The sequence below is a fragment of the Aulonocara stuartgranti genome (genome assembly GCF_965226115.1).
Source record: "Aulonocara stuartgranti genome assembly, chromosome: 22".
NCBI classification, from domain to species: Eukaryota; Metazoa; Chordata; class Actinopteri; order Cichliformes; family Cichlidae; genus Aulonocara; species Aulonocara stuartgranti.
This window is the reverse complement of record NC_138957.1, coordinates 28,002,498-28,018,882: the sequence shown is the minus strand read 5'-3', so window position 1 is coordinate 28,018,882 and position 16,385 is coordinate 28,002,498. Positions and strand designations below refer to the sequence as shown.

General features: G+C 39.7%; 1 protein-coding gene across 4 annotated transcripts in view; it reads right to left on the bottom strand.

Annotated features, from left to right (window-relative positions):
* Positions 1–16,385, bottom strand: part of hivep1 (HIVEP zinc finger 1) — a 65,767-nt gene that overhangs the window by 46,915 nt on the left and 2,467 nt on the right. The gene's annotated exons all lie outside the window — the stretch shown is intronic.

The window sequence follows — 16,385 nt, the reverse complement described above, 5'->3', positions numbered from 1 at the left end:
AAAAGCTGAAGTAGGACTGAGAAGCAGAAAAAAAAAAAAAATCAGCATACCAAAGCACAACCACGAAACTGTAACAGCACCCTTCAGAAACAGACCTGCAAGTTAAAGCTCACAATGAGGCGTTACACCACCATCCAGCTCTTCTTATCAAATTTGCACATTTCTTTACACTTATATGATTGAAAACTGAACAATTTTGAGTTTAGACTGCATCACCTGTGGCATTTTACATACATTTTATAGAAAAAAATATTCAGCAGGCAAATCGATATTGAAAACAGGATTGACTGGGCTTAACTAGCTGTGATTGTAAATTAAATAATTAATCAGCTCTATTACGATTCACAGATTTCTTCCATATTATGTCTGCTGTTCTAACAAGGAGGTGTTATCAAGGAGGTGAATATCAGCTCATAACAAGAGATCTACAGGGCATAAAAGTGACTTTGGGCACTGTGACATGTCAGAAAAAATTGAAAAATAATTACGTGGTAGCTGATAAATCCTGATTATTTCCTCAAATAACAGATGACTAATAACTGATCCACAAAAGATCAAACTATGGGCACAAATTTTATTAAAACTCCATATTTCACGGTCTGAAAAACAAAGACATTTAATCTAATATGAAGTCAGGCATGAAACTGTTAGATCAAAAGTGATAATTAATCACAGCTCTCATTTATAGCATTTAATCCACACAAAATACAATGTGCAAATGTCAGTCATTTCCAGGAAAACAATGATGAAAATACTTAAATAAATGACGATAAATCTATGATTGTGGTTCTATTAAGCTCCATATTTTCTCTACAAGAGCAGCTTTTCAGGATTCACAGTGCAAAATGATCCTTATTTGTCTATTCGGGGCCTTGGAGCTTAAACAGTCCCTCTGTTTAAGCTCCTCCTCCTTTAAGGCAAAATACTTCTCATTGGTTGCCCCTCATGACCCCCTTGGCCATATCCCCCTTGCTGAAATCATACAGGCTAAAGTAGAAACAACTGTCTGAAGCTGAGCTTTTGCCTCTCATGGATTATTTCTCCATTAGATGACCTCATCTGAAACTCTGGCCATGTAAAATATGAGCTTACACCATTGCAGCAGCATATTTATGACAGAAAATAAGGCAGACCATAAGAGGGCATCCTTAAATTTCCCAGCAAAGGCTTTTATGCCAAATCACATTAGCCTTTTGGGTGTTAAACATGATCAGACCAGGACAATAAAGGCGTAACAGGTTCGAAGATAGTGATTTGAGTCTATCTATTAAATAAAATGTGTCTTCATTTACTGACTAACTTGTAAATTTGTTTTTCTTCTGAATTACTGTGTTGACATAAACCCCTGAAAAACATGCAAAACTAATTATAAAACAACAAATTACATAAACAAGTCCTAACAACTTAACTGACAAATTGGCTACCTCAAAAAACAGATGTTACCAGGTGTTGAGGAGGTTTGCCACAGAGTAATTACCCCGAGGGAGAAACCGCCCTCCACTTAGCCCCTGGTGATTAAAACCACCGTGCCATCTGCGAGATTCATCTCACATTAAGAGTTCATAGCAAATGAAGAAAGGGCAAAAGTCTCTGGTCTCCAATAGTCATCACTTTCCATCATCAAAAATTCATTTTGCACAGCGTCTGAACTCTGAGCCTGTGTGTCTGCCATTAAAGCTCGCTCACTGTGAGGAGAGGCTAAAATATAAGCCTTTATTCCTTTGTTAAAAACAAGGAATAGACATTAACCCACATTTCGGGATGGCAAAGGGAGCAGCTGCCTTCCTCTTCTCACCATATTCAATTTCACACAATATATGGCCATAAAAATTCCTCCCCGGCGGGTTCCTCCCCGGCCCAGCTCTGCCAGTGTCAAAGTGAAACCTTCTCCAAGGTTGCCACAGAGTTAAACAGGCATCCCTGAACTAGTCGCAGCCTGTCTGTTGTAGTTACTGTTGCTAAAACCCCGGTTTATTCCTGCCTCTGGGAGAGAAGTTCCCTTTGTGTGAAGCTCGCTGCACTCGCACACTGTAATTTGAAGGGACTGTACGGAAACACTGGTTTGGCTGCCTAAGCGTGACACAACACGTAAAAATCCATTTTCTCAGGCCGGGATGTTAACCCTTTCCCTGCAGCACTGCACCAGGTTCACGACCCTTACGCGGCAGGAGGTCGTGCCCTTTACCACACGGTGATGTTTATCTGGCAGCATCTACTTTTAACTTCTGCCCACCTTGTATTTTTACAAAAAACTATAACCCTGACACTAATAAACCTAAACTGAAATGAGCAAACCCGCTCTATTAAGTAACTGAAAATAAGGCGAAGTGAAAAGAAAACCTCTAATATATCTGGTATTTCCCTCAAATGTGCAATCAGAGTGTTTCCCACCACCACCACCACAATACCACTTAGTATGAACACTATGAAACTTAAGGTGTCACTGAGACACACAGCTGGAAGAGGCCACTGTGCCATTTAAAGACATAAGAGAGACACGAACCCTGAATGAAAACGTGAGAGTTTCATAACAGCAAAGATGGCGCTTGACTCACCCCCTGCCACCCCAGCCAGCCAAGAGTCTAAATAGGACACTTTTAATTTTTGTTTTGCTCTGATGCTGACGACCATTTCAGACATGTGATGCCAGGCATATCTACCATAGACAGTATAACAGATGGACATAGCTTCCATGTCTAAAAAGTGAAGCCAATGCGGAAGTGCTTAAAATCTACACTCTTAATGGGAGGGGAAGGAGGGGATACCAGTGGTTGCACAACGACTTCTGGCACTAGGAAGTCTAAGGAAAAACAACCCTCACACTTAACCTCTGTACACACTTCTCTGATGAGTTTTAGGGTTCAAGCCCTCATTTCAAGTCCTACCAAATAAAATATCATCTTCATTTTTTACATTTTTGGTCATTATGTGTCAGAAAAGAGAATGATCTATGCTATGATAAGCTCATTGTGAGCACATTTGTAGTAGAAGTAAGAAAAAACATGCTTTTTAAACTTTAAGTGTTTGTGTTTTGCTTTCTAGATAGGAGCTTCTCAATAAATGCCCTGATTGGTTGCAAAGATGAAGCCAGATTCTCTTTTCTGCAAAGAAAACAGAAGCTAGTCGGGCTAGCAACTTCAGACGTTCCCACAAGACATCAGTCTGTGTTCATATTGAGTCACCTGCACACTCATTGCTGTATTTGCCCTAAATCATGGCTCTGTCCCAGTATCCTCTCCTGCAGTCTGAAGCACCCAAGTGCATGCTCACAAATCCCCTACACTCAGTAGACAAGCGTAGTGACAAAAAAAAAAAAAAAAAAAAAAAAAAAAAAACTCTACATGCCAAACATTTAACCTACCCTTCATGCATCTTTCTCCTGATATTGCTGCAGTGATATTCAGAGCCCAGGATTCAACAGCAGAGTAATCACAGTTTGCTTTAAGGCCCAACATCGATCAGTCGAGATAAAGAAGGGCCAACACTTTAAATTCAACAACCCACCTTATTATTATTATACACATCCAGCAAACACACACCAATATCGTCATTCTTCTGCAGTTGTGTTTGTTCTTCTCTTAACTCTGTTTGGGGTTTCTGCCCACTCCTGGGTCAAATGTGTGACCTTTTAGTATCTAAACACTTCACTAAAGAACTTCTAAGTTTAGAATTTTCCACTCTTTGGATTTCCAGTTTCATAGGGAACATTCATTCGTGCAGAGTGAAGTCAACCTCATTTTTGAAAATATTTTTGATAAAAGCTGTTACAACATTGGATAATTCACATTTTAATTTTGAGTAGAAAGGCCACCACAGCACCGTAGGCTACTCTACGGGATCTGCCAATTTGATTTCAGGCATGAAATCAAAGTTTCTGTTGTAGTTTAACTACGCTTCTAAAGTCTAGTTATTGTCTACAAACAGGTGCCACAGACAAACAACCAGCCGTGCAGACTGCCTTTACAAAAATTAGAACCTCATTCTTTCACAGAAGAGCTTTCTGTTACAAACAAGTACAATACAATACAATTTTATTTATATAGCACATTTAAAAAACCACAGGTATCACAAAGTGCTTCACAGAATGAGTTAAGAGCAATAATTCAGTTTCTTCTCTCCTAGATGTTCCACCATCAATTACTGGTGTTATTGCAAAGTGTTTGGAACCACAGCAACTCCAGACCTCCTCTGTTATTAACATCAGGACAGAAAACTGTATGCCAGGAGCTTCGTGTCATGGACAAGCAGCTCCTGCAGCTGTATTGTGTAGGTGGTTCAGTACTGCTGCCATATGTATTATGAGAATAATATTTTATGGTTAAAATGTAGCTGGAAAAAAATTAAAGGACAAAATCTGAATTACTTGGACATACTGACAATTTATTTTTGAAAACTGAAATAACATCTTGTTTCTCTAGAAGCAGGTTTATATAATTATTTTAGCAACTCCTCCATTCTCTCGTATTTAAGGAATACGATTTTAGGAGCGCTCCCTGTTGTGCAACTACATTTCTGTATTTTTGATCAGCAGGAAGTGGAATGGTTGGCAGAGATTGCCTCCAGCTTCACTCTGTTCAACAGCTCATTGTGTCTTAAGGCTGTGTGGTGCTGAGCAGGTGGTCTGTAGGGGTGTTTTTTTAAACCTTTAAAATGAAGCAAATCTATGAAAGTGTGAGAGAAATTTTACTATAATGATCTGAGCTACAAATGAAGCTCTTTATCACAATTTCACATTAAAATATAATTTAATACAAACTTATTTTTCCTCCTATTGGTATACAAGACACCATTTTTTAAGATTTTACATCAGATTTATTTTTAATTTGAGTCTAAATGCAAAATGAAACTACTAGATAAGCCTAATGATTTACATTCAGTTGAAAATCTTCAAGAAACCCTGACCTTAGCGTGACTCTGTGATTAAGGGAGATTGGCTTTGACCTGCTATGCATTTCCTTCCCAAAGCACAAGGCCAGTGCAGAAAGCTGACAAAGAGGCATCGCAAAACACTCCCGAGGGTTAGAAGAAGGTCAGTTCTGCTAAAAAACAAAGGCGGCGAGACCAGAGAAGCTCGACTTTTGTTGCAGCTTTCAAGCAACAAACAACTCTGTTCCTGTGTTCAGTGTCGGCCTTGGGTTGGTTAGCGTGCCCACTGTGATTAAGGGAAGTAGCTGCTGTAGCCGATTCTGGACGTGGATGTTTAACCACAGTCAGTGCTGAGGTCAGAGAAGTGGTTGATCATTAACAGGAAACTGATGGCAGTTTGTTGCAAATTACTGCAGCAGTGAAAAGAGAAAAAAAACAACAAAAAAAAACAACACAAGCTTAAAGACAAATCAAATCCAGAATTTGGTAAAGATTATTACTCTTTAAGCAGATGCAAAATTAAGTCCCCATCCTCACACATTACACATTAATCAGCCAACAGGTTAAAGTAATAAGATGCAGAAGCTTTATTTATATCTGTGTCAGCACACCGAGGGATGGGAAACACTGTCTCCCTTTCCCTGCATCAGCTTCACAGGGTAAACATTTTCCACCTTGTTAAATGTACCCGCATTCACTGCGGTTGTTTACCATTAATCACACAGTGTGATGCCCGCTAAAGCTAAAACCAGACCTGTAGGGCTTCGGTGTAAGGATCTTTTTTTTTTTGTATAAGACGAGGAATGCAGAGTCAGTTCAATAAACACTGAAGTCTGGGCATTTTCAGGGGCAGACTTGTCCAGGAACGGGAGTGAAAACCCAAGAAACCACACAGACGGATAATAAACACCACATGGAAGGTAGCATCTGGAAGATGGTCTTACAGGTACCAGGTGTGCTTCTTTATTTGGGACTACACAGCATTTTTAATCCCCTCTCCCTCATATTGAGACACGTTTTGATTGGCTCTAGTTTTCAAACACCAACACTGTAAGATGAGCACACTTCTAAAGTCTGCCTTTTATTAAATGGTTGCAAAAAATAAAAAAATAAAAAAGGGTCTCCTGCAGGTCAACACCTCACTGTCTGGTTCTACATGTGCTTCCCCCGAGAGGGGAAATTAGAAGACACCACAAACCACCACACAGACATTTGTGGACTACGCTGAAAAATACCACAAACAAAAAGGATGTACAGCTACAAATACAGACTGGGAAACTTCTGGTGACTGGGTGAAACCGATGGAAAGTTACTCTCAGAAGGTTTTTCCTGTTTCTGTCATTTATTTGAATGCGACAGAAACTTGTGCCCAACAAAGACGATTATGAGGGCATCCCCACGGAAACACAAATGATCATCAGACAAAACAGCAGCTTTTGTCTAAGAAGACTATCGCAGAATGAAAACTTCAGCTTCCTTTTACAGTTAGGTACCCCACATTTTGGCCTCTTCTTGATTTCTTTTTTTTTCTTTGCAAATTTCTCCCACTCAACTGTTTCCAAGGTTGAAAAAATATATATGTTAGACAAAAATAAGCCTCATAATCTCAATGTGATTTAAATCTGACTACATCCGAAACGTGTAAGAGTGACAAATATCCCAAGAAATCGGGAAAAGAGCAAACCCTTCCTATACTGCACTTCATAAACATTTATAACCACTTGAACTGAAACCAGCAATTGGGGGAAAAAAAAAAAAAAAAAAAAAAGTGAAACATGAGAATTTCAGTAAAAAATTAAAATTGAAACTATTTCATAGTATGCACACACAGTGCAAATTAAATACAAAGAGTATTACCACACATTTCCTATAATCCTATAATTCATAACCTTTATAATCTCTTCTGCTATTTGCACATTCTTTACTGTAAATTCCTAAGTTAATTTGTAAATTTTGTAGTAACCTGTAAATTGTAAATATTGTAAAACTTTTTTTCTGTCATTTAATGGTCAGGCATTGTACAGCTACAAGCATTTCACCCCCATGTCATACTGTGTATGGTTGCGTGTGTGTGACAAATAAAAAAATTTGAAAATTTGATTTGAATTTTTATTGAGCCATGTGTCGCTGAACTCATCTTCAGGGTTTCCACCAGTGAACTGAAAGCGCATCAGCCCACTGAGCCTAAAATCAACCCGGGCAAGACCTTCAGCATTGTGACGTGACTAAGAACATTTATAACTCCAAATGCAATGTAAGAAAATCTGAGGTGTTTCTGTTAGTAACTGTGAATTTAAGATATTTTCAGACTTTTTAAAAATGGCCCATAAATACTTTAAAGACAGACAGTGAACGCAGCTCGGTGCACACTGTCAGAAAGATTTAAAAAAATAATAATAATAATAATTCTCAATCAAGTTGAATTCAAGGCCACACTTTCCACTGCAACTAGGTCAAACATCCTATTTTAGACGCACAACACAGCTGACATTCACAGCTGTCGCTCAGGTGAAGGTGTTTATTTTACCACCATTTAAAACAGTACTTTCACATGTAGACGGTCACCCTAGTTCCCAGTATAGAGCACAGGATATCTCACCCACCTCCTTGAACTTTAAATATCAAGTTTAGGTACACTGTGCTGACAACAAACGCCAAAGCAAACGAACATTTTTGTATTATGTTTTTTGTTATTTCTCTACACTTTTGTTTTTTTGTGCTACACTTTCATATAGCACGTCTTTTAGAGAAAGGGATGCTATGTATAGATCACATTTTAGTCAGAGACCTAACTTTGTAATTGAACTGCTAAAATTCACAAACTATTTCTGTCTATTCACATTTCCTGGTTCCCACTCTGTACAGTGTGAAACAACATTATAAAGGGTTTGAAGGCAACTGTATTGTATAAATTTATAAAACAAAACCTCTATCACATTTAATTAATTAGTATTTTAAATGTCATTGATCATTTTATGACCTGAATCTAACTGATAAAGTTGTTTGTGCTTAAAAGTTATAACTTTTAAAAATAAAAGGCAGTTGTCTTGAAACATACGATGGAATGTCGAATGCAATAACTTAATGACCAACTAAGAATTTTATTGTGCTTCTAAATCTGAATATTATTAAAGTGAAGGCTCATAGGTGCACAATTAAACTAAAGTGTCCAGATTTAACTGAAGGTCTGAGGTTGGAGTCGTAGCTCTGCTCGTTTAAGCCTCGCTGCCCCCGCCTGTTTACATGAGTGCAAAAATATCATGAAGATGGTGCAGGATTTTCCTCATCGCTGTGACGCTGTTGAGGTTGTCGACCTCCCTCCTTGCTAATGTAGAGGATCAAAAGGACATTTGTGGCTGTGATTCTTCACCAGGTCTGGAAAAGGAAAAAAACAAAACAAAACAGACCACCAAGGGTGAAGCGGCCGACGCCTCAACGTAGTGCGAGACGAGCTGTATCTTACAGTTACGACATTTTTGTTGTTTTTATTTGTTTTTGTCTGAAGCACCAGAAACCTTACACTGGATGCTACCAAGCTTGTCCTATTCAATCCTATAAGCTCTGATAGGCCAGTCAGTGTAGGTTGATGTTAAACATTTTAGTATTACATGCTTTATTATAGACGTGTGAACTCTTTTGGCTCAAAGGATATTCTGAATTTTAATATTTCTCCTCACCAGCCATCGCTCAACTGTAAACACAAGCTTAAAGATGATACATGCTCATTTCTCGTTTGGACTAGCTTTGCATGACTCAAAGTTCAAAGTAATCCTTATTTTTCTTACATCAGGCCTTGCTGGAGCCTCTGAGGTAATATTTGTCTGAAACAAGCTGCTTTATCTGCTCTCTCTTTAGATCTGTCTCCTGATTAGCTGCCCCACAGAAAAAAAAGCCTAAACATGGGGCTTCTGTGCTCACACCCAGAGCTGCCCAAGTTAACCATACTGGGGACATCTGCTTTCACCTACATCACACGGAGTCAAGAGAGAAGAAAACTTGAGTCTTTAGCGTCATTTAAAGCCTGAGCTAATGACTAACAGTGATTACTTATACACGACTTGATTAGCTGAAGTTTTGGCCATGTTTAATATGAGTATTCCCACTGTGACAGCTGATATGTAACAGAAAGTATCACAGTTTGAAAACATCTATTTAAGCTGCGAACCACAGACCAATTTGAATGTGAAAATTGTGCACATGATACAAAAAAGTGAGTAAAGCTCCCAGCAGAAGTGCACGGGCATTACTTCCATTTAGTTTGTTAGCTTTAGGGCATGAATCCAGTATGCAAGTCACTTTTAATCGTTGAGGATAAATTCACAGTGGATAAATTGAGGTTGATGCACTTGTACTGTTTACGTTAACAAAACTAAGCACACCAACTGTTATTTGTATTGCTGCTTGCATTTCTGTGTGTGCGCGTGTGTGTTCCTCTGAAGGGGAAACCACTGCAGCAGAGCTAAGAGAGCAGCTGTTTGACAAAAGTAAACAAAGACTCAGAGGAGGGAGGACAGGAGTTCCTAACTTCCTGCACTGTTACCCACAACCTGCGTCACGAGATCATTCCTGACTGTGCACACAAACACATGATCTATATACTGAAGGGAGCCTGATGCAACCCTGGCAGTAAAGAAAATTAAAAAGTTAATTTAGTTTGGAAGTTCAGCTTCTTTAATCAATCTTAAAGCCTTCCCATGAGGGTAAATGATTCACTGCTCACCTGGGACCAGGGTTTTCCTTCTTTGTGTCTCACAGGAGGAAAAATGCTCTGTGTGCGATGGTTTGTTATGACTGAGACAAAAATACAGCCAGCGAACGCTCTCCCAGAGCAGCCCACAGATTCAACAGAAACAAAACAAACTCACAGTTCCTTCCTCTCGGCCGTTTGTTTGGATCTGCGCGTTTCTTATTCAGTCCCACAGTTAAACACCAAGAGACCAGTTTATCAGTCACTCCAGGTCCTCCAAGTGCTTCTGGAAGTATTTATTCATCTTAAACTGAACACCCTCTCCTTATAGTGTTGAAAGATTTTTCTTTCTTTCTTTTATAGAAATTAAGCATCAGTGATCCTGCTTTGAACATCAGTTGGTTGTTATTCTTTATCCAGTTTAATGCTGAAAGTCCAGTCTGACACCAGAGTTGAACTCCTGGCAACAGCAACAACAAAAAAAAATCCTAGTAACAATGAGCCAATAGAAATCATGATTAACTGACATTTTATGTCGTTTAAAGTTTAAAATAGATTGTGGTAGCCAGAGACTGCATATAAAAGTAGGACGTAGCCACTGTGGCATCACTCATTGGTGTCTGGACCGAAAGTTAGCATGCTGGGGTTTTTTTGAGCGGTCATGTGGTCATGTCACACAAGAGGGTAGACCACTAAGTTAGATGGTTGTTGCTTCCTGCTCGGAAAAATTAAGCCAATGTGGAAATCCCTTAAACCTGCATTCTGTCTGAAAGGCACCAGCAATAGCTGTGGTTGCAAAAAGACTTCAGGTCCTATAAAAGGCCTCTGAAAAAAATAAAATGTCTCTTTCTTGAACTCTGGAAACACTTTGCTGCTGAGTTTGCAGGCTTAGTCACTGATTTGGGGTCATACTGAATAACCCATTTTATTCAGTTTTATTTTTTAAGGAGCATTAGCCGTTAAATTTTCCACTCGCTCATTGGCTGACGACTTGTCAGTCACAAGTTGTCAGCCAAAGAGCAAGCAGTTTCCAACCCAGACCCACCCCTCATTGTCACGTCCCGTTTCTTATAATCAAGATGGCCACAGCAGAAACCTTCAACTCAAAGGGGTCATAACAGAAATTCAGAAACCAGCGGATGACATCATGGTAGTTGCACCCATACTGTCTCTGAGTTATTGCTCGCTAGCTTGAACATCTATGCATGGGCACGGCACAGACATAGATACCTGCTGATTCACGCCAAGTAACAAACCAATAAAATATTTAACTTTCAATCGCCAAACGCTAAAGCACGGACTTCTTGGATGTCTGTACCACACAGCGAGCCGTATTATTAGTCAGATATTTTCACTGAAAGCACTACAAAAGGCACAAACACAGTCAAAAAGTCCAGCTCTGTGACTCCAATAAGCAGAGAGTTGAGGGCATGAAAAACTCTAAGAGGGCGTTACGTGTTAATACCAGGTTGTTTTTTGTACGTTTGCTCTAAACAAATTTGACATTTTAAAACAGAAGTCAGTGGGAAAAAGCTCATTTTTGTAGCAAGCCTCAAGTGGCCACTAGAGGAACTGCGACTTTGAAGATTTGGACATTTGTGGGTTGAAAAGATGAGTTGACAGACAATTTAAAATGAAAAAACATCATCTTTTTTCGACTGGCGGGTAAGTCTCACTCACAGAAAAACATCACTGGTACATGGCTATAACTACCTCCGCCAAGAAGGTTGTGTGTGTGGGTGGGTTGCTTGCTTGGCTGGATTACTCAAAAAGTTATGGATGGATTTAACCAGAGATTGAAGTTAATCACTTTTAAGTTGGGCCAGTCTACCAGGATCTTGATGTGGACTCATCTCCACTGTGAGAAAAGGCTATATTGGACATTTGCCATCATAACTTCAACAAATTGGCACAAACTAATCTGGATTCATGCACAGCTGGGGGCACATTTTCAGCCTTGGAGGAGGAATGCTGTTCTCAGGTGTGCTTGTTTCTTTTTCAAATAAATCCTCATGCTTTGGTCTTTTTAGATTTTAACCTTAAGATAACACGCAAATGAATGCAACAGATATGATTAATGGTTTCCACTTTTAGAACACTTCTACCTCCGTGGTGCTTAAAGTAGTTTACATTTCTCAGTTATTCTCACACACAGAGCAGACCTGGGAGTCAGTTTGGGGTTTTGCACAAGGACGTTTTGACATGTGGAAGAGGCGGGGACAAAACCACCATTAAACTGAGGTTAGTCGCAAGCACGTTGTACCACCTGAGCCTTAGCCTTAAAAAAACAAAAACAAAAAACTCCTCCTCTCTGAAGTATATAAATTAATGAAGCTTAAAACTCATCTTCGCTTTTCTTTTTCCACTAAAAGCTTCACCACGGGGCTCACACTTCTGTAAAATATGGCTTAAAACAATAAAAACTAACTTTAAGAAAACAGAAATAATGTAACCAAGACTCTGAAAACATTTGTTCTTCGTTTCCTAACAGTATAATGTTTGTCAAGTCAGATTTTAGTTGACTGGAGGGAAAATTTTTTACTGTGCTTCTTTTTATATCCCAGGCAAGCCTGTAAGGCAGAGAGGACCTGAGAAAAGAATTAAACAGCACCTCCTTGCTTGATGAATTACTGCAGTGTTAATATGCAAAGGAAATTCTGGCAGGCGTTGAGCATCATCATGTGACAGCTTCAGGGCAGTCTGAAGAGGCTTCTTTGAGTCTCCAGAAAAATAAATTCTCCACAGCAGTGTTTAAGCATGTGATTGCACGCCATGCAATTAGCACTTCCTGTCTGATAAAGAAAACCCCTTGAGAGCAGAGCCCTGAGGAGAGGTGATGAACTGGGTCAAAAGGCACGAGGAGACGCCAACAAGTCATCGAGCGATGAGGAAGTGAAGTGGGTACTCCCCACAAGATGTTCAGAAATGTCACAAGAATGGAGGATGGAAATAAGTCAGCACTTAGCTGACACTGTACTGCATTTAAAAGATGAGAAACACAGAGAGACCTTTACTTTAAACTGAGTAAAGAGTTGCATTTAAACTGTAAGGTTTGATTTTACCACCACAACAGAACATCTGACCAAAAATAAAGAGCCAAATCGTAAATTTTGAACACACTTTTATGTAAAAATCCTCCCACAGTGCAGTTGTCTCTACACTTGCGTCCACATTAAAATGTCAAAACAGTTAATTCTCCTCCTACTGAACAACAATAAGCCGAGCAGCCACAGAAACCCACCGAACAACTAACATTTCCATTTAAGTAAAAACCTTTTAGCCTTTTCTAATGTACAGTTTATTAGAGCAGACTGCCATAAAACAATGTCTCGGGCTATAGTTTTCATTCAGAAATTACACATAGACTTCACCTAGGCAGGCTCAGACCAGCACCGTATGTGATTAACTTATGAGCTTGAAGGCCTCTCTGACCACAACCTACAGCAGGTGGAGAGGCTGGTTCAGAGCGCTGCTACGCCGAGCTAACCAAAGCTGCAGAGCAGAACAGGGACTCCTGTCTCCACCTGCAGCCCAAGACTGTGCAGTTGGGGCTCAGACTGAAATATTTGCAGAGGAAAACTTGTGTTTCTTACAACACATACACAAAAACACCAACAACTATCTGCTATAAGGACAATCCAAATCTGTGGAAACTCCTCCTAGGTTACTAGCAAACAATGAAAAGCTGCACCACTGCCAAATGTTATCTCTGTAATATCACAGCCAACACAACTTCACATTTCATACATTTGCTGTACACAAAAAAAAAAAAAAAAGCAAATTGAACTTTGGGAATCAACTAAAGTGGGCTGAATACATCAAACAAACCCACAAAGAGTCAAGATGATCAGAAAACCTAAAAGAAAATATAAAAAATATGCCCACAAAGCTGGGCAGTAATGATAAAACCAACATCAGCATTTGTACTGGATAAATGCTGAAAAATGAAGAGCTGATAAAACACACAGACACAAATCAATTAAAAACATCAATATCAGCATCAGCTGTGAGCCCGCTTCTTTAAAAGCACCTGTATCGGCTCAGATTTCCACAATCAGTTCATCTTTCACACAAAGAACCACAAATCAACTTTAACAAGGCAAGAAAAAAAAAGTTCAAACACAGAAAATGGCTTGAGGGAGACATCACCCAGACAAACAGAATAAATGTGCAGGCTACCCTCACACTGCTGCTCCGGTCTGGTTTTCTCTCCTTTGTTTTTAAAAACATTCCTGAGCTGACACAATAATAGAGCATTACAGGCAAAACCAGCGTTCACGGTTTCATTTGTAAGCTGATTCAGATTAAAGAGGATAAACAGAGTCAACTTAAACTTACGAGCTTCTCCCATATAGAGCTGCGTGTGGATGAGGAGCTGGAGCCGGGAGCGGTTTCACTCTGACACAAATGGCTTTACTGAAACCAAAATTTCATGAAGTGAAAGGTCACTTTTACCTACACATGTCAGCATCTCCGCCACAAGACTCGTGGCAAAACACTCAGGTGAGCGATGGAAAGGTCACGTGTTCTGTATACAACTAATATAAGAAGCACATATGAAAGCAACCCTAATCAGAAGTGAAAAATATCAGATTCGGTGTGGTTTGTGGTGTTCAAATAGTCATGATAGAACAGATCTGAGTCATACGTGTGCAAAAAACATCAGGTTCAGGTCACTTTCTGCTTCAAGGACAACTTCAAGAAGCCAAAACACAACTATGAAGACAAGAATTTCATTCTTTGCACATTTTTACTCCTTAAAATAAAATAAAAAAAACAATTCTGGCCGTTCAAGATCTTCTAAACACACCCCTGAAACAACGATCAGCTGCGCTCATCAAATTTCTGCTAATCATCCTCTGAAACTCTGAAATTCAAATTCCACAAACACTGCAGCAGCTGCAGCACCGCCGTCTGCACCAACACCATTTAAACAGACTCGAGCATCGTTCGACCGCCATTTCTATCGTCCTCTGTCGGGCAAAGTAATGAACTGTTGTAAAGCTCAATTATTTATGTGGTTTGTCCAAAGAGGCTTCACGAGGAGCAAAAAGACAAAACACACACACACAGAGGAAGTGTTTATAAGATAAACAGAGGGACTCTGGCTGGCTGCTCGTGGACAAATCTGTGAGGATTGACTGCTGGGGAATGGCAGTGATGCACATTTTCACACCCAGCATGTAACGCTGCACATTTGTCGATCTGTGAACTGCAAACGTCTGTTGACACACAAATCTGTCAATTCTCGACATAACAAGGAATCCTTCAAGCCAATTGGTGCTCCGCGGGAGGATGCTTTGACTTAAGCATGCCTCCATCAGGCCTTTAATCTTCAACTTTGTTAAATGTATGTATTCAAGTAAATATCTGCACATTCACAAGCGCCAAAAACCGCCTGTAACACACCGTTGTGTGAGGTGGCAGGCCCTGGAGGACATGAGTGCCACTGAGGGAGATTAAAAGCAAAACACTGCTTGCTTTATGTTAATACTGCGCTTTGAAAGGCAAACAAAAGCCACAATTCTCTGTTTACATTAATGAACTCGGGACACAAAGATGTGAAAGCAAAAATGCATCACATCACAACTTAAAATAAAAAAAATGAAAATGGGGATACAAGTTTTACACGAAGCGTTTGGTGGCAGGGAGCACCAGGATGTCTCAGGTGAACCGATAACCGACCGGCGATAAAATAAGCCTCTCTGTTTGTCTCGCTGCAGTGACCAGAGGGAGGGCACTCCAATAAAGCAGCCACTACTGAAAAGTCGTGTATCATCTACCTTAAACTCGATCCGTAATATGAAGGGTAACCGGGATAGTCAGAAACACAATCATCATGTCACTGGAACATAAAGATAACCATACAATATTTTAAAATTCTATTATATTTATTGTTAGATTAGTCCCTTTTCTTTTTTACTTTTAATGTGATTTACAAAAATGCACAAAATTAAAATTAAAGATGAATTTTACTGACGGCATTATTTATTATTTAATATTTGCTTTTGGTTTCACACGGGACACAATGCCCAGTCTCACGCGGGAGGAAGTTCTGCTTTTGAGCCTTTTATCCGCCAAAGCCTCGTCTTCAGAAGAGCTCTAAAGGGTTTAACGTCCCCTCGCGTCCAATGCCAAGTTGCAATGTTGAGATCAAAGCAACGCAATTGTTCAGCTGCACTGATGGTTGCAGAGCAACATTACTAAGAAAATCAGGAGATCGGTGTAAAGGCAAACTGCTGACCTGTGCACGCTGTGAGTGCAGGTATATGTACCACTTGTGCACTGGTAAATTACACAGGTTATTTTGTTTGTCTAGAAACACAGAGCACAAAACCAGCATCAGGGTTACTTTTCCGGTACACGAGCTGTCAGCAGGCCAACTTTGCAGAAAATCTCAAATTTTAGGCTGCAAATGAGCACAAAGACTGTAAATTATACTCTCACAAGGCGACCGCATTAGCCCGAAAAACAGCAACAAAGCGCACTGACGTCTGTACGCAGCATGAAGACGATAACAGCAAATGGAGGAACCAAAACTACTTCACCATCTCATGAAAAAAAAAATAAAAATCCTGGAGGAGTTCAAGGAGAAACAGCACAACTTAACCCAAACACTGGAGAGCTATTCCAACACTACACTCAGTTCTCAGATAAGCATAAATAATGTTATCACAGCAACAACCAGCAAGGCTGTACTTCCTCTTATTCAGCTCATGCCTTGCTCCTCTCTTCATCTTCTTCTTCTTCTACGCCTGACATTTCAGGAAATAAAGACGCTATTTTCAATCGAATCACACATCTTGAAGGAAGAAATACAACCAGGTGGCGA